At 41.0% G+C, this 18,237-nt stretch overlaps 1 long non-coding RNA gene across 2 annotated transcripts in view; it reads left to right on the top strand.

Moving 5' to 3' along the window:
• The window catches only part of LOC147571994 (uncharacterized), a 172,086-nt gene that overhangs the window by 37,174 nt on the left and 116,675 nt on the right, over positions 1-18,237 (top strand). For both annotated transcript variants that reach the window (XR_015247057.1, XR_015247058.1), the window contains exon 2: positions 6,792-6,950. This is a non-coding gene — a long non-coding RNA (uncharacterized LOC147571994). The remainder of the gene's footprint in view (positions 1-6,791; positions 6,951-18,237) is intronic.

Below are 18,237 nucleotides of genomic sequence, written 5' to 3' on the forward strand. Positions count from 1 at the left end.
GGTGGCAAGGGCTCAGATGATCGGGAAGTTTCTCTCTGACTTTTGATTTGTCACTCATCATCAAGCCAGCTGTGCGTTTGTAACAGACTCCTCCGACGGGTGGTGGTGAATTTAAATCTGTCTGGTTTTCTTGTTGTTTTTTTTTTTTAAATAAAACTTTTTTGTCAAAAAATGTTTAAAGGAAGCCAGATTGTATTTTCTACACTGTAAAATGTGCTTTGCTGCCACTAATTTGGCTGCATCTGCACTCTCATGAATATAGATGAAGGTGCACGGCCAGGATATTATTAGGGACTGCGGCGAGCAGGGAAGAATTTTAAATGCGGCAAGATACCATAGTTTAGATTTCTGAGAACATTAGGACAAACTCGCATGAAACTGCTGACATTTGCTAGCTTTAAGTTCAAGATGAGTTTTTGAATCTTAACCGCAAATATTCTTCTTTGAATATTTTTGCTTGTGTGTGGTTGAATAGGGAAAAGAGATTGCGGGAAGGATTGTAGGAGAATATGATTAGATCAAAAAGATTTTTAGTTCAAATTTCTTCACCTTGTCTCCCATAAATCACGGACTAGAGTCAGCATGCAAGGGACTTGTTTGAGTCCATGTGCTAGGTGAGCAAGCTGGGTAGGACATTAGCCAGCGTCATTGCTTTCAAGTCACTTGAACACCCTGTGGGATAACATATGAAGCTTACAGACTTGGGGCCTTGAAGATGAACCTACAATACCAATTATTTATTGTTTGTGATTGTTTATTGTATAATTCAGTGCTAACAACAGGCTATACAAAATAAATGTTTATGAAAAATATTATTCATCTCCTCAGATAAGCATTTTCCCCAAAGTCCAATAGACAACAGCAACACTCAGATGTTAATGATAATTAAACAAGTTTTATTTTGCCTTCAGAATGATTCGGTATCACTAGATACGAAAAATATTCAACTCATGCTCAAAAAATGTGCATTTTAGGAACAGAGAAGAAATAAAAATAATGGGATAGTATCTGTCCTCAAGAAACTCACAATCTACTAACTATAAAGTAGGAGAGGTATTCTATGACCGTTCCGGTGACAGCTACTAACAAATAGTGAAGCAACAACTGTTGGATAAACACAGGTACAAATCTTCATAAGAATAAATATTCTGAGGGGCGCCTGGTGACTCAATCTGTTAGACATCCAACTTCGGCTCCTGTCATGATCTGTCAGTTTGTGGGTTCAAGCCCTGTATCGGGCTCTTTGCTGACAGCTCGGAGCCTGGAGCCTGCTTCGGATTCTGTGTCTTTCTCTCTTTCTGCCCCTCTCCTGCTAGCACTCTGTCTCTCTCTTTAAAATAAATAAAAATAAACATTTTAAAAAAAGAGTAAATGTTGTGAATTGCATTAGCTCTAAAACAAAGATTTCTAATACCTATTTCATGTCTAATAAGTTCATATTTTTCACATTAAAAAGTGAAACTTTTCTTGAGTTCTCCCTGTTCATAATCATAGCACTTCAACATCAAAAAACCTGTCACTCTCGCTAAATAAAGACACTTGTTCAAAATGGTAAAAAAAAAAAAAAAAAAAAATGGAAATTTACATTTCTAAGTACAAAGATTTTATGTCATAATACCTGTTATGGGTTAATTGTGTCCCCTAAAAAGATATCTTGAAGTCCTCATCCCCACACCTGTGAATGTAATCTTGTTTGAAAATAGAATAGTTTCCCCTTATCTATAAGGGACACATTACAAGACACCCCCCACCCCCGCTCCAGTGAATGCCTGAAAAAAATGTGGATAGTACTAAACATTATATATACTTTTTTTCTTGTACGCAGATACATACAATAAAATTTAATTAACAAAATTAGGCACAGTAAGAAGTTAACAACTAATAATAAAATAGAATATTTATAACAATACACTGCAATAAAAGTTATGTGAAGATGGCCGCTCTCTGTCAAAATATGTTATTCTACTGAATTCATCCTTCTTGTGATGATGTGAGATAATGAAATGCTTTCTGATGAGAGGAAGCAAGGTGAATGATGTAGGCACCTTGACACAGTGTTAGACTGCTATTGACCTCCTGACCAGCTGTCGGCTTTCAGACATTGGTTGACCAACTAAAACCATGGAAGCAAAACTGTGGACAACGCCTGCTGTAGGGTCTTTGCAGGTGTAATCAAGTTAAAATGAGATCATACGGTATCAGGGTGGGCCCTAATCCAATATATTTGGTATCCCTGGAAGAAGAGAAGAGACACAGAGGAGACCCGTGGAGAGAACATTGTGTGCCAATGGAGTCAGAGATTGGATGATATTTCTACAAGCCAAGGAACACCAGGATTGCCAGCCACTTCCAGAAGCTAAGGAAGAGGTTGAGGATTCTGTTCTAGAGACCTGAAGACTCCTGATCTCCCAAACTGCAAGAGAATTCATTTCTGTTGTTGTAAGCCACCAAGTTCATGGTAATTGGTTACTGCAACCTGAGGAAACTAATAGACCATAACACAATTCAAGAAATAAAAACAGGAACACCTGGATAGCTTATCAGTTAAGCTTCTGACTCTTGATTTCAACTCAAGTCATGATCTTATGGTTCATCAGTTTCCCTGCTGGCAACGTGTAGCCTCCTTGGGATTCTCTGTTTCTGTCTCTCTCTCTCTCACTCTCTCTCTGCCCCTCCCTCATTTGTGCTCTCTCTCTCTCAAAATCAATAAATAAGCTTAAGAAAGAAAAGCAAAATATTTGACCTTTTTTTTTTATTTCCATAATTTTTGTTTGGTTTTAACATAGGACCATCAAAATTCTCATGTTTCTTGGTCATGAAGAACACCTAATGTGGTCTTAAAGTTTTTTGAAAATGGATTCTTTCTTAAAAATTATGTTGTTATAAAAATAAAATAATTGTAGAACTGTCAAGTATTTTCAAGCCACCATAATTAGTGACACATGAAAAGCATGGCAGAGGAAATACCAGATGTAAGTTATTTCAAGGGGCAATGATGGGGTAAAATCTTGTATTATCATAACTTCTTTGACCATCTTTCATTGGGAAAACCATTTTCTTATTTTTCCTCCCAGAGATTTTACTAGGGACACTGGAACCAGACCCAAATCTAGTTCCATTTCCACTTTTTTACTTGTCTTTTGATATCCTTTATGAAAAACCTCTTTGCATCTCTGCTTCTTTACTAAAAAATCAGAGTTACCAATATATAATTGGTAACCCAACTAACCTCAAGGTAATTTTGAGGGCTTCCAAACCTGTCTAGATTGTTAAGAATAAAAATTTAAAAATTAGCCAAAGCATCCTCCCTGTCTCATGTTGTTGCCTGTTCCCCAGATTTTCTTCTTTAATCCAAAAAAAACAAAAAACAAAAACAAATCCCAGAGACCCATGGTAGCCCCTTCCCTTCACCATCACCTAAATGTAGATCCCTTCCAACTCATCCGGATCAATTTGTGATTGACATTAGTCCTCCATAGTTCTAAACAGCTGTATTTGAACTTGCCTAAATGTTGCCCTTTCTATACCACCTTTCTAATCAAAGTGTGGTCCTGAGGCCAGCAGCTACCAGCCTCACCCAGAAGTTTGTTAGAAATGCAGACTTTCAGGCTGCTGGGTCAGCGGTAACATTTCTAATAGGCTCTCCACTGATCCCAATGTACACTCAAGTCTGAGAAGCAGTGCTACACAACACATTATTACTGTTTTCCCTACAGATCTCCAAAGTAATGTCTTACAGTAGGGGACATACCTTTTCCTAGTTTGATAACAGTATCCTTCTCCTTTATTTAAATAAATCACAACCTTCTAATTTTACAGAATTTGTGTCTGAACAAAAGGGTAAAAAAGGCCCAGTGGTACTGCTGATGCTTTCCTAATGTACTGTGTTCACTGACAGCAAGACCTTGGAATATCCTTAATGATATTAACAGAATATACATTAACACGGAAGGGAAGACCAGGCCTTTTTAAGCGGTAGTTCTGTTTCCTTCCCCTAGGTAGATAATGAAGTAGATTCACTTTTCCCATGACACTGGGCTGCCTGATATTTTGCTGTGTTACATGACGTGCTTCAGCATGACTAATACATCCCAGCTGGTCTCAACAGCAGGAAAATGTGTCGTGGGGGGTGGGGGGATGGCGATGACATGGTTAGGAAGTTACGCATGCGCACGCAGAGGAGGCTCTGTTGTGTCTATGATTAGAGTTGGGGGTGGGGTGGGAAGAAAGAATGAATGAAAGGGGGGAAAATGAGGAAATCCCAGGAGTTCTGGAGACTTGAAATTTTTCAAGCTGTCATTTACCTTTGCAAAGTTGTGGTTGGTGACTGTGTTTACAGGCTGTGGATCTGTAAACAGCACATGTGCAAACCGTTAGCTATTGTTTTGAAAATGACAGTATGGCCAATAATTTCAATTTCAGTGTTTAAGCGTGAACCAGATGACGCTATGTTTTATTTAAAACTGGGCATGTATCATGGAGGGTGGAAACTTGTACCTCTTAAACACTTTTATATTGTGTAGTGTGCCATATGTTGCCTGCTTTCAGGTTTTTAAAGTGATTGCCTACTGCCTAAAGGTAGCTTGTCTCAAGATTATAATCCGCATTTTGCTGGAGGGCAGAAGTGAACCCATTAATTTAACAGCACACTAATGGGATTGGTATAAAGGTGTTAATTCTATTCAATATTCCTTAAGGATTAGGTTGAATGATAGTTTGGTAAGAAAGAAAGGGGTAAAGAATCAACAAGAGAAGTATGAGGCCATACAAAAGGTTTGACCAATATTAAAAACTGTCTTCCTATCACCACCACCTAAAAACAAAACAAAACAAAACCAAAAAAAAAAAAAAAAAAAAGCCAAACTTGATAGCCAGATGAAGTAATTTCTAACTTAAAATCCTTTTTAAAATCTGAAATTTCCTTCCTTACCTTGTAACTTTAGTTGGGAACAAGCTTCTTGCTTCTCATTTACTCTTAACGAAGAATGCATGCTAAGTTTTGCTCTGAGTTATCCTGGGTACATATTCAAGAAGGTTGCCGGATACATATTCTAGCTGAATATTTAACTTTGATAAGACTGAGCCCAGTCAATGAAAGATTCTTGCCATCTCAGACTCTTTTTAAAAATATTTATTGGTGCTCAGCTGGAAGGGAGTTGGCACCTAGTTCTGACATGACATCCGCTGGCTAACTGCTTATTGTGTGGTCCTTGACTCCTTAGGAATGTGAGACCGTGTTCTGTACCGTGCACATCAGGGCAACGGGACTGAGACACAAGCGGGGGAAGCCTGCCCCATGATTTGATAAAGCTCATACAAATTTCCATCTTTACTTAGAGGAATATTTCTCTAATCGTAGAGACTCCAAGGCCTAAGCTCCCAGATAATTGTTTATCCTGGGCTACTTTCCCAAGCAACTTTGCTACTAAGATTCCAGTTCTGTCTCCCGTAGAGGAGGCAAACGTTAGCTCTCTTGTAATAGTTCCACCCCACTAAGTAGGCATCCAAAACACCATCACCACTTAATTCGCTTAATACTAGTATCCATGTTAAACCAATATCTTCCCTTTAAAAAATTGGCAGTTTATAACAGGATTTCTTATCAGGTAATAACTATCTAGGTTTATTTTAAAACCCCTGTCTTGTTAGCTTAAGAAATAAAATCCAGCAATGACAGAAGATTAGGTTTCCCCCCCGGGCGGGGTTCAGACAGTTCCTTCTTTGTGTTTGCCTCTCTTCTTTTGTAAGATGTGATCGGCAGCCTGTATTGGGAGGCCTGTGGGGGAAGAGATTAAGTTCTCCTCAGCTGGCCGTCGGAGGGTGTGGCTCTTTAACATTTTGGCTAACAGATGGTGACAAACCAACAGGTGCACCCAGATCACTGCACCGAGCTTTCTACATCTGCCGGGCGCACAGTGTGCTTACTCTGACTTCCCCCACGCCAGCTGGGGCCTTGGCTCCACCAAGCATGGCCCAGACAAGGTATACAAGGATGGAGGCCCATGACCTTCACCATTAACCTACTGATATGTGCTTTAGAGGATAAGCGGGGCAAAAACACTTTGATCTGAATGGTATGCAGTGAAAAGAGAAACAAAGAGTGTAGACCCCGGGGTGAAGTGAGGAAGTGACAGGCAGTTTTGGTAACAAAATCCTCTTTTCAGGATTTGACAGCTTCTCTCGTCGGGCCAGATTTCTCTTTTAGCAAGGACATTGGCCTGCATTTATTGCCACCCTGGAAAATTGTTGTTGGATGACTCAAAATTGTTGAATGGAAACAACCCAGAGAATCATTGAGACAATCCCCTTTGCAACAATAGCTAAGCCTTCATACGCTTGCTGTACACAGGGCTCTGCTGGAATTATCCCGAAGCAGCCTCGTAACAAATCTATGGGACGGGCACCATTTCTCTTCCCATTTACAGTGGAGAAACCAAGGCACAGAGAGGCCAAGTGAATTACAATCAGAAAAGAGCAGAATGATACTTACTGAAGCCCCTGCACTTAACAGCTGTGTGGAATAGTCAAGGATCGACTTACTACTTTAGAGCTTTATCTACTTGAAGACGTAGGGAAGAAAAGACACTCTTGGGGTCACTGTAAGTTGCAACTTCACATGTGAAGCCTACTTGAAACGACTGGTTTGGTTTTGGTTTTGGTTTTGGTCTGATTATCAAGGTCCTCGTGTCACATATCACCATGTTTTTTCACTAATCTTCATCATTAACCTTATTTAAAGCCTAGGATTTTGAGACGTAAGAATTCTCTCTCCTACATTTTCATTTTGGCAGATGAGGAAAACTACTCACAGAAGTATATCCTGGAAGCAGATCGTTTGCTTTAAAAGTCAGGAAGAAGCAGATGAACTGAGGCACACTGTCTTCCACATGTGGCTTCATGAGTGGTTTCCAGCACTCCCCTGTGGACATGCGATATGCGGTCTAGCAAAGGTATCTTGATGCCCCCCCTAGTGTTCACATGAAGAATGCTGTAGTAACTAGTGGTTCAATTGTTTTTTTACTCATCTACAATCCATTATTTTCCTGTTGATGGGGGTTATCTCCTAAGGATTTTGTGCTGTTGTTTTCTGTTGTTCATTTGTATGTTTGCACTACCTACATGTCGGGTGTGGTGTTGTGTCTTATATGCATCTTATCATTTAATCTCCTCCTACAAAACACTATGATGTAGATACTATTATTGGTCCATCTTGTATAAGATCTCACAGCTGGTAACTACATATTTGTATGGTTTTTGATTATGACTAGCACTCCCACTGGACTACGTCATGCAAAGACAGAGATTGTATCTGCTGAGATGCTTATATTTACCCCACGGTGCTTAAACCACTTAACAGGGTCTTCATACACATATGCTTAATAAACATTTGTTTAATGATTAAATGAGAGAATAAATGAATAAAGTTGGAGACCAGAATTCAAAGTCATACCTATTTAAATCGAGAATCTGTCTTGTTAACCACTAGTTATGTGACCCCACATTGCTCAGACTATGTTCTGCTCATACCTAGGTGATGTTAATCACCACTAGGTATTGTTATGAACCAAATTCTGTCCCTCCAAAACTCCTGTGTTGCAGCCCTGACTACCAGTGTGATTGTATTTGGAGATGTGGCTTTTACGGAGAGAATTAAGTTAAATGAAGCCATACGGGTGGATCCCTAATCAGATAGCCCTGTTGTCCTTATAAGAAGAGGGAAAGACGCCAGAACTTGCTCTCCATGTCCACACAGATGAGGCCATGTGAGGAAGAGCAAAAGGGCAGCCATCTTCAAGCTAGGAAGAAAGGCCTTCCCAGAAACTGACCCTGACACACCTTGAATTTGGTGTCTAGTCTACAGAACAATGAGAAAATTTCTGTTCTTTAACCCACCCAGTCTGGTGTTTCATTATAGCAGCCTGAATGGACTAATACAACTACCATGACTCATCTGCTTTCTTTCCTTGTTCCTCTTACTCTCCCCTTTATCAGAGTATTTTTTTTTTTTTTTTTTTTTTGGATATCTTCTAGCTGTTTCTGTTTCTCTGTCTTCAAAACGCAGTAGTAGGGAATTGCCTTCTTCCTCCATATGCACTCTTTTTTTTCTTACCGTTTTCAGCAAAGAAATGCAAGTTAGCAGCTTTTTTCTGCCTTTCTGATCATCATTTTTCTTAGGAGGAATGAAATACCAAGACAACTGAACGCCTGTTTGATGCATATAAGCGACATGGATTCTCTGTGGTTGGAATTAACTTCCTGCATTGACAGACTCTCCAATTTCAGAGTAGCTCCCCTTGCCATCTCCCGCCAGGTCTGTATTATAGGGATGATTTATTATGACCAATGTAGAGCAGCACCAGTCAAGAAGAGGAGGGGGTAGAGACCTGACGATCGGACTGAAAGCCTAGGACAAAACTATGAGTTGGAGATCCTGTTGCAACTTTTGTGTCTGACTTTGAGTGGTCAGGTGTACAAAATCGATAGCCAACTAAGTCGTAATTAATTCACCTTCTAGTTTAGAATCAGGAGGCTTCTAATCACCAGGGAATCCGGCTGGGGTGTCAGTTCTGGAAACCTGATAGTAAGTAGGCATGTAGAAAACACAATGAAGAAAAGATTCCGGTTAAGAGTTTATGCCTAAAAAGGTATAGAGTCATTAACCCGAGTAACCATCAGATCTGAACTAAAGAGGAAGGTCAGAAGATACAGTCAACATGGGTCAGTAGGCTGGGTCAACATGGGAAGAGGAAAAGTGATCTAGAAGGACTGGCCCAGGAACCTAGGTGTTATTTACAAAAAAAAAAAAAAAAAAAAAAAGACTATATCCTGGGTTTGACTGGCAACAAGAAGCCACATAAGACAACAGTCAAAGCCTCTGAAAGCACACAAGCTCCCAAAATAATTCCACCCATTGCAGGAAGAATACTGAGAGCCATGATATGTCCCGGCTTCAGTCATAGTTTGCTGAGGAATTGGGGAAGGTCTGAGGCAGTGAGCTAGGATGTGAGCCGTGACGCTGTGAGGATGTGGGGAGCAGGGAGCCAGGGAGAGCTGAGGCAGGGGACGTAAGAGGCCTGATCACAATTCCACGATCATACCCTGGAGCAAACCATTTCAGAGCTAACTAATTAGCAGCATGCGGTGGGGGCCGGCGACTGTTATGTTCCCTACATATCCCCCCGGGTCTGTCAGAGTTCTTGGCACAAAATGGAGCCTCAATATATGTGTTAAATGAATGCACGAATAATATAATACAACAAGAAATGTGGCTCTTTCAACCCCGAACATTTAATGGTGAATTTCTTTGGTTACTCCTTTATCATAGCCCAGTTATTAATAAACACTCACTTGTGATTTCAACTTCCCTTTCTGTGAACAAACACACACAGTGCCAAAAGTGATTAGTCCCGTCAGAATACCCCCCCCCCCCCCCGCGGTGGTTAGCTCCATACTCCCGGCCTCCTGGGAACTTAAGATGTCCACGGTGGGCACACAACATCCCACGGAACGTCGTCCAGGCCTCAGGGCCCCAGGTTGTGTGGGCTAGGTTGTCGCTTGCTCATTGACTGCTGCTCTTATAGCCTGGTGGGTTTTTCAAGTGTAGTGGGATGGAAAACTCAGTTACTCTTGATGCAAACTAAATAGTTATCTATCAAACTGTGAGTCCCTCTCTGCTCTGTGGGCGTATTTAAAATTAGGAAGAGCACAGCAGCCACTTGTCTCAGTGAACGCAGCAACTCGCCTTGGGCCACACAAGAACAGCCAGGCACGTTGCCAGCTCCGGCGGTGACGGCGGGTTCCGGGGCGTAGACTCAGGGAGCCTCATTTTGAGTGCTAGATGGATCTTTGAGCAGCGCACGTCTGCACAGGCTGCAAAAAGATCCCCGCGACAGTATTAACCCCACAGCTAAGATTAGCTGAGAATGTTTTTCGATCTTCACAGTCATAATCTGCTCCTCGGGTGAGAACTGAGCACCAAATGCCAGGACACTGTGAGAACAGGTGTACCGACCTCCACCTGGGACTTAGGGAGGGGAAGTAATGAGCTAAGAATGGCCGAATCAGAAGTTCCTAGGTAAGCAAGCTCTTAAACAAGTGTGCCTGGACTTATGGAGCTTGAAAATGCCCTCCTTGGCATGCCGCCTGCAAGGCAGCTTCACATAAAGAAGCGCTTCATAAAGTGTGTTTCACGGAACACGGTCCCGCAAGATGTCTGTGCAAAAGCCGCATGCCTTAGCCCACTCCAGCACACGAGCCCGTGAAACATCCTGTAGTAAAACACTCTGTGTAGCACAAAGCTCCGACTTACTTGACTGTGAAACTATTTTTTATGCGATTAGCTCTTAACATCTTTCAAAATAGTTTTCAGTTGTACACACTTTGGAAAACACTGATCTCTAAAAGACAACTCAAATATAGTGTCTTACGGAAACTGAAAGGCAGCATTTCTGAGACTGCCAAAGGCATATCTACACAGAAGCTCTGGCCTCTGGGGCAATAGAATTTGATAGTCCCCCTTCCCATTTCATTCTACTGTCCTTCAAGTCTGAGTCATTGCTATGGTTGATGTTAGCTTGGATCAAATACATACGTAAGTGAATCGAGGGTCTTACCTATCTCCCTAAAAGACCACTGCCATAAAAATACTTCTGTTGAAGCACTTGAACTTCTGGTCCCTAACCGTAAAGTAACGCAGGGATCCACCCAGTGCAATGCAGTAGTTTACTTGTGTAAGAACCAAGAGCAGGGCATTAAAGATTCTCCCTGTTTTGAGAAAGTATAACTCTGACCCAACTTCTTATCAGTACCGCTGGAGCCTACATGAGCATGGGAAGCAGCAGAGAGAAGGGTGTGCTGACCTAGGCAGGAGATCTTTACCAAGGTCCCTTTGGTTGCTCTTCTGCAAGCCAGATGTCCAGCTTCACAGGTGTGCTCTCTCCCCAGTCCCACAGGACTCCACACGTAACAGGACTCTGGGCTTAGTTTAATACCCTGCTATTAGAATTCTTGGCAATTTTTTAACAAGGGTCCTACATCATCATTTTGCACAAAGCCCTGCAAATTAGGTAGCTGGTCCTGCTCCCCAACGCACCCCCCCCCCACCTCCCCGGGGAAGGCAAGTCTATCTTCTGGTATCTTCTTCAGAAGGGTTACTCCCTTGGCCTGTCCCCAGCATACCAGCTCCAGCTGTCACCTCCACTGATCAGTGTAGATGACTTTTTCATAGCAACACTTGAAGCAACTTGAAGACGTCATCATGTAGTAGGGGAAAATACAGAATTTAGAGGCAGAGAAAGTGGGTTCAAACCACAGCGTGCATTTTGACAAAGGTTTAGACTTGAACACTGTTACCTTGCTTCTTGGGGCTTCAAGTATGGGGCCAGTGTGGGCTAGTAATGCCTGCCTGGCTTTCACATTTTTGAAAAAGGGAGCAGTGCTTCTGGGCTTCAAAGCCTGAGGTAACACATGAAGTATCTGGTATGGGAGTCGCTCAATACCTGTTAAATTCCTTTCCAAAGGTAAGTATTTTACACTCAGAACTTTGAAAAGACAGCCACAATGTTAACTGATGCTTAAACTTATACTATGTTGTATTCATTAACTAGTGAAGTATACATGTATCTACTTACACTTATTTACTTATGAACAAAACACACACATCATAGGTAGTAATCATCACTTCAGCTTAAGTGCTGCCTTCTGGTGCTAAATTGCAACATCTCTTGACTAACAAACTTGTGAAAACCATGAGGTCATTATCTTTTGTATTATTCTTGTTCTGCACCGAAGGCTCTTCTGTACTTCTCACTGAGACCTGTGTGCACCAGACGGTGATGTCTTTTGTAGAGCTTCTATGATAATTTCACAGAATGCTCGATTCTCTTATTCGTATTCACCAAGACTCCACTTTTTAAGTAGTTTTTATTCAATATGGTATTTCGATCCAAGCATGAACTCCTAAGAGCAGGCAGTCATGGGTTTGAGTTTCAGCTTTTATTAGTTTCTCAGGGCTGCCAAAACAAATCGCCACAAACCAGGTGGCTTAAGACCATGGAAATCTGTCCTCTGACAGTTCTGGAGGACTCGAAGTCCAAAGCCAAGGTGTTGGAGGGTTTGTTCTTTCTGGAGGCTCTGAGGGGAAAATCCATGCCATGCCTTTCTTCATTTCAGATGACTACCAGCAGCCGTTGGAAGTTTTTGGCTTGTAGATACATCTCTCCAACTCTGCCCCCCCATTTTGCCTTTACCTTCTCATCTGTGTCTGTGACTCATCTTCCTCTGCCTTTCTCTTATAAGGACACTTGTCATTGGATTGAGGAATCTTAAATCCAGGAGAATCTCATCTTCAGATGTTTCACTAAATTATATCTGCAAAGACCTTTTCTCCTTCTTCTGCAAAGAAGGTTATGTTCACAGGTTCTGGAGATGAGGGGCCTCTGTGGGGCCGCCATTCAAACCACGACTACCCGCGTGGCTTTGTGCAGTCACTTCACATTGATCGATCTCAATTTTTACCACGTGTGGAGTGCGGATCGCCTATCGTAGAATTGTTGTGAGTCTCCGAGTACCTTCGTTAAGTTGCACAATGCCAATGCCTACAAGCAGAATAGATCCTGAAACAATGGTAGCTGCTATTATTATTACCTTGTGGGGTTGTTTTTTTTTTTTTTTTTTGCCATTTTTTCTCTGTCTACTGCACAGATCCATCACTTATACTAACGCAATAAATGAGTGTGGATATATTCTGATGTGTGTTCTATACTTGGCAGCTTCAGTTGCCTCCCAATACCAAAGAATGGCATCTCCCTTTCCAGAAGGGGGAAGGGTTTTATAGACCATTCTGATTCTATGGAGGGAAAGAACAATTTTGAGGCTGAGTGCTACTGCAAAATGTGTATCCCCATCAGCATGAAAATCACTATTTGTGGCCACTTCCCACATACTGCTTGTCCATACCTGTCCTAGCTGGCCTCACTACGGCTGGAGCCTGGGGGTGAACTATTAAAGAGACATTCAGCAGTATGCAGCGAGTGTTTATTCAACGAATCCCTGTCTGATGAGAGAAGAGACTGTAAAAGCAAGGTGTTGTTGTTGTTGTTGTTGTTGTTTTGGAGCAAGAAAGTAATCATAGTAAGAAACTCTATCAGTTTTGGATTCTTGTTTACAACATGAGAAAGAAAATTTAATTCCTACCAGCTTATACAACAAAGGGTATATTGCCCAGTGTAACTGGAAGGTATGGGGGTAGGGTGAATGTTCGCACTGAACGATTCAGCAACTCAAAAGTCTCAGAAAGGATCTGAGTTCTTTCATTTTATCTGCTCTATTTTCCACAGTGCTCGAGGTAGCCTCGCTCTCTTGACGTCAAGAAAGTGGCTAAAGAAGTCGAGGCTTGATATTTGTAATTTGTATCATCAAAATTGAGTGGGGGAAACATGAGAGTGAAGTCCTAGTTGCTCTCAGAAATAAGTGAGAAATCACAGGAAATTTCTCCTTATGTCTAATCCGCTATAATTAGATTTTATGCCCATCCCTGAACCAGTCCTATTAGACCATTTCCACACTCATTGTGACTTTGGCTTGGGTTCCCTACGCTGGCCCATGTGACCCAGGAAGAGCCACAGCTGTGCAGCTGACTGGGTGAGTCAGCACTGCTGAATACGAATTTGGTATTTTTGTTTCTGAAGTTCAAGTCAGCCTGGTGGTGTGTTAGTCTTCAGTAAGGTTCAGCAACCCTCAGGTACTTGCATTTAACCAAGTTTGAAACTGGGCCTGGTGGAAGAGGGGGAGACTGCCAAGGCAGTTAGCAGTGTTTGCAAGGAGATGAGTATAGAGCTGGACATGGGCTTTTAGCTGAGTAAGGAGGCAAGTGGTACCATGACAGACTGAGGACAGAGATAGATAGTGATTTTTAGGAACTGAAAGTCATGGTGAGGCTAAAGAAATGTTCAAGAGTTAAGTAGACTTGAAGGTGGGGCTTAAAGAGTAGGATGCATGCCAGTTGAGATTTCAGTGTTGGTGTGGCTATTCGTGATGACCAGGTCCAGGGGCCACGGTGGGGTGCAGGGAAGATCCCTGGATGTGAGCAGTCATGAAGTGGGTGGCCTGGGTGCTGGCTGATGAGCTCCATTGGGGCTCTTGGTACTGAAGTGCAGGAAAGTGGTAAGCCGGTAAAAAGGCAGCCTGACCTGAAGCACACAGAGTTGTGATGGTCTCCTCCCTCCCCTAGTTCCCAAGGGTGAGGTGTGCAGAAGCAGAAAATCCCAAGACTTCTATGTGTGTCCACTCCTCAAGGGCGCGGCCAACAAGAACTGTGGTTTTGCCTGATTCTATGCCAAGTATGTTCAGTTGGAACACAGCATAACTTAAAGGTTATGATGTTTTAAGAGTTCCAGAGTGCATTTTTTTTTTCTCCTGGATAATGTTGGTTGATGGATGACTGATTAGAGAGTTAAAAATAAAGAGATAACATGATTGACAACTCATAAATACCAGGGATTGTCAGGAGTACTGAAATCTCCTTGGTGGATTTTGCATATTTTATTTTTGGTGGAGAAAGGAGTCAGGGAGAGAGAAGGAGAGGCAAGAGACAGAGACAGAGACAGAGACAGAGGGGGAGGGAGACGCCCAGAGAAAATGAAGACAACATTTCCATCTGGGGTTTGTGCTTTTCTGAGTGCCGACTCATTTTGATAGATTATTAGAAAACTCATATTTGCTCATAAATGTGAAAAAATAGCAAATGTAAAATTTGCAAATTTATTCCTAAATGTAGTTAAATTCATAAATATTTAGACATTTTCTGTAAAGCTTCTAATTTATAACCTTTACATGAATCTATAATTTGGTATAAAAGCTTCTAAATGCAGTAGTAATGTCACAAACGTCTATAAATATTCACATCTCATTTACAAATGTTCTGCAAACCATGAGCTGAAGAAATTGTGAATGCAAACCATTTTTCAGGTGGTTTTCTGCCTAGGTGACTCAGGACAATGAACAATGAAAATCTTCAAGAGATCATTTTGAGACTGTGACTTCAGTCTGTTGCCTGGATGGCCTGAAACTTTTTTTATTAAGAATAATTAGAAAAAGTTATAGATGCAACTAAGAATGAATGAGCAAATTCAATATAAAAGTTAAAAATCAAGGTCCGAGAAAGTCTGGTATAAGATTTATAAAGATACCAGACAATCCCAGGCAGAATAGTGAGTCTTTGAATGAAATTTTCTGAGGCTCACTTTTTCATCTGTAAAACGGTAATAATACATTTTTCATAAAGTTTTTTTTTCATAATAGTCAGGATTATGAGAATAACAGACAGTAAACTCAAAAGTGCTTAAGAAATGAGAAACAAAAACTTGGTGGCTGACATCCCAGAAAACTTCAAGCCTGTCTAGATGCAGGGGCTGAAATTGCGACTCTGCCTCCTCTACCCAGCCCCAGCACCACCACCCCCGGCCCCACCCCACCCCTGTCTCATGCACATGCACACACGCGTGCACATGCTTGAATGCTTTCACTTCTGGTCCCTTTCTGGGTGCCGTGCTTTCTTTTCCACCCTCTCAGCTCTACTTTGCCAGGTTTATTTCACCCCTACACACAGTGACCCCAATAGAAAGAGTTACTTTTTTCCAATTGTTCCACTGAAGATCCCCTGACAAATTATCCTAAGATTGACTTGAACATTTGTCTGTCCCAGAACCTGTCACGATGTCCAGAATGGAATACCCAGCAGATGGCCATGCTGGGTCCCGTTCTCACCCATGAAGCCAGGGGAACTTGGGGTCATGTGAACAGAGAGTGGAAAGCCCTAGGCCTGGTATGGGAGCTGTCACCAGAAAAAGAGGGTTCTCTTTACATGAATAAAATTAATAATAAAATGATATATTCTCTTTACATGATAAAACGAAGCAACATATGCAAGACTTGAGCACAGCAATTGGCGCACAATAAACCCTCAGTTATTTCCACCACTAGCCAGTAATTAATGCTGTTAACTTATTTTTTCCCTGTAGAAAGAAGAGGAAAGGGTTTAGAGTAGGAAAGAGAGAAGGTTTGAATGGGTCTTCCTTCTCAAAACTGCCCGGAGAGTCTCAGGAAACCAGATTTTTCCTCTGATTTCTCTAACAACACTGCCTGGGGTCATGCATGGCCTGTCCTATCAGCACGAATCCATGAAGCCTCTATGACGTCCACGGTGCCAGGAAGTCAGGAGTAAATCCTCATGGGTGTGTTGGGCATTATCAATACATAACCACAGAGCAGAGGCTTTCTCTCTGATGGCTTGTCACTATCTAGAACAAATCCCCCTTTATGGAACCAAGCTCCATATTTCTTGGGTTTGGCCATACTTTTAGGGCTGTGTGGCAGGAAATGTTGCTTTGTGAGGTTGACTGCAGAGAATTTGGGAAATATTTCTATAGCTTCGGCAACATGTGTTCAGCTGGATGCCGGGTCGCCTGTGCCTTACATTTATCTGTTGAACAAATTAGCACCATAAATGCTTCCTTTTTTTCCCCAAGTGTATTTTTTTTTCAATCTTCAAGGAGTTTCTTTTACTGCCAGTAGCCTAGAATTTGGTAACGAATTCTTTACCCATCAAGTCCCTATTCTCCATTTAATTATCTTTTAAATATTTTTGCTTTGTGTTTACCTTTCCACACTGAAAGTCTAGAATCTCTTTAGTCTCTTCCCTTAAGAAAGCCTCTAGCCCTTTCATTTTAGCCATTCCCGTCTGAGTTGTCTCTGCTGCTGGTCCATTTTTGTCTAGGTGTGGTGAGCAGAGTATGTACATGTACATGTATTACTGTTATTGCTGGAGTTACTCGCCCCAAATCATGCCATAGTTTTTACCTGTTGACCCTCAACCCCCAATAATCTTCCATTTCTTTAACCCAACTTCTATTTCTAAGATATTTTCTTGCTTTCTCCTTTTGAATAAAAACATATCCCCTTCTTAGTGTTCCCACTATTTTTTTGGAAAACAGGGTCATGGTTGGTGTCCACCATATAGGGTTATGTGGAGAAAATCTTGAAGCAAATGTAGAGAATGTTGAACACTTTTCTGGTGTGTGGACAGCCCTTAGTAAACATTGACAAACATTATGATTTTGATCATTACTATCAGAACAGCTCAGTGGAAGTTTGAGAACCCTCTTATGAAATTAGTGTCTGAGTTGTACATGAGCCCTTTACTTGAGTGACTCTTCTAGATTATAACCTTAAAAAGTGGAAGATTTCAGTGTGTGAAGCATCTGCGTATAAAAATAACGACTGTTTTGTAGACATAGATTTTGCTAAAAAAAGTGCACATAATGAAAATAAGGAGTTGGACTTTACAGATCTTAAAAGAAAAAAAAAAGTAATTCCAAGAAGAGAAATATAGAAGCAACTAGCTGAAGGTCAGTTGAGAAGTTGGCATAGAATACAAAATATTGGTCCTGCTCTGGGTTTTTAGTTTCTTCCATAATGCAAAAATTGTCTTTCAGTCATGGTGTAGTCTTTCTTGGAATCCTCATTTTAATTCTGTAACATTTATATTCCAGGAGTAACAGCAAATCTGCTGATTACTTATGAAAGCAGGGGGAAAAAACATTTGCAATTACAGTCAAAATTAAAGTTATTTTCTAATCTTCTCATCTTTTTTAAGGAATGAGAAACTTTAAATATGGTCAACGTAGCACATTTTAAGTGTCAAACTTACTGAATTTTTCTAAGCCAATCGAATAATAATCTTCTGTAAAAACAGTGAGCATCCTACAGAATTTTTATCATTTGACCTGTTTAATATAAGTTGAAAAATTCCTCTTGTGTAAGTACCATTGCATAATGCTGTATGCTGAGCTATTAAGATATATTTAGTAATTCCATTAGAACTGCACCATCGAGCAGGGCAGAGCATATGGAAAGAAGTTGGTGAAAAACTGATTAAACATTTATATCAAGTACATTTTGATTTAACTCACATAAATAATTCATTTTTATGTTTTCTTTCTTTCAAAATAAACCTTTTTGACACCTGCTGTGCTAAAAATAATGCTATCATGGCTGTAATAAAGAAAGTCTTAAAGCACGCAGCAATGACATCATCTGGTACCCGTGCAGATACTAAATTGTCAGCACATAAGTGTAGTAAAGTAAGACTTGGCATTATTTATTATTTATTTAGTGCCTCAAAAATATACCAGGCTTAGTGAAAGCACCTGGCTGAATTTGAATATAGCATTTGTCTCC

Source organism: Puma concolor, chromosome F2, assembly GCF_028749965.1.
Source record: "Puma concolor isolate L17-30 chromosome F2, mPumCon1.1.hap2, whole genome shotgun sequence".
Taxonomy (NCBI): domain Eukaryota; kingdom Metazoa; phylum Chordata; class Mammalia; order Carnivora; family Felidae; genus Puma; species Puma concolor.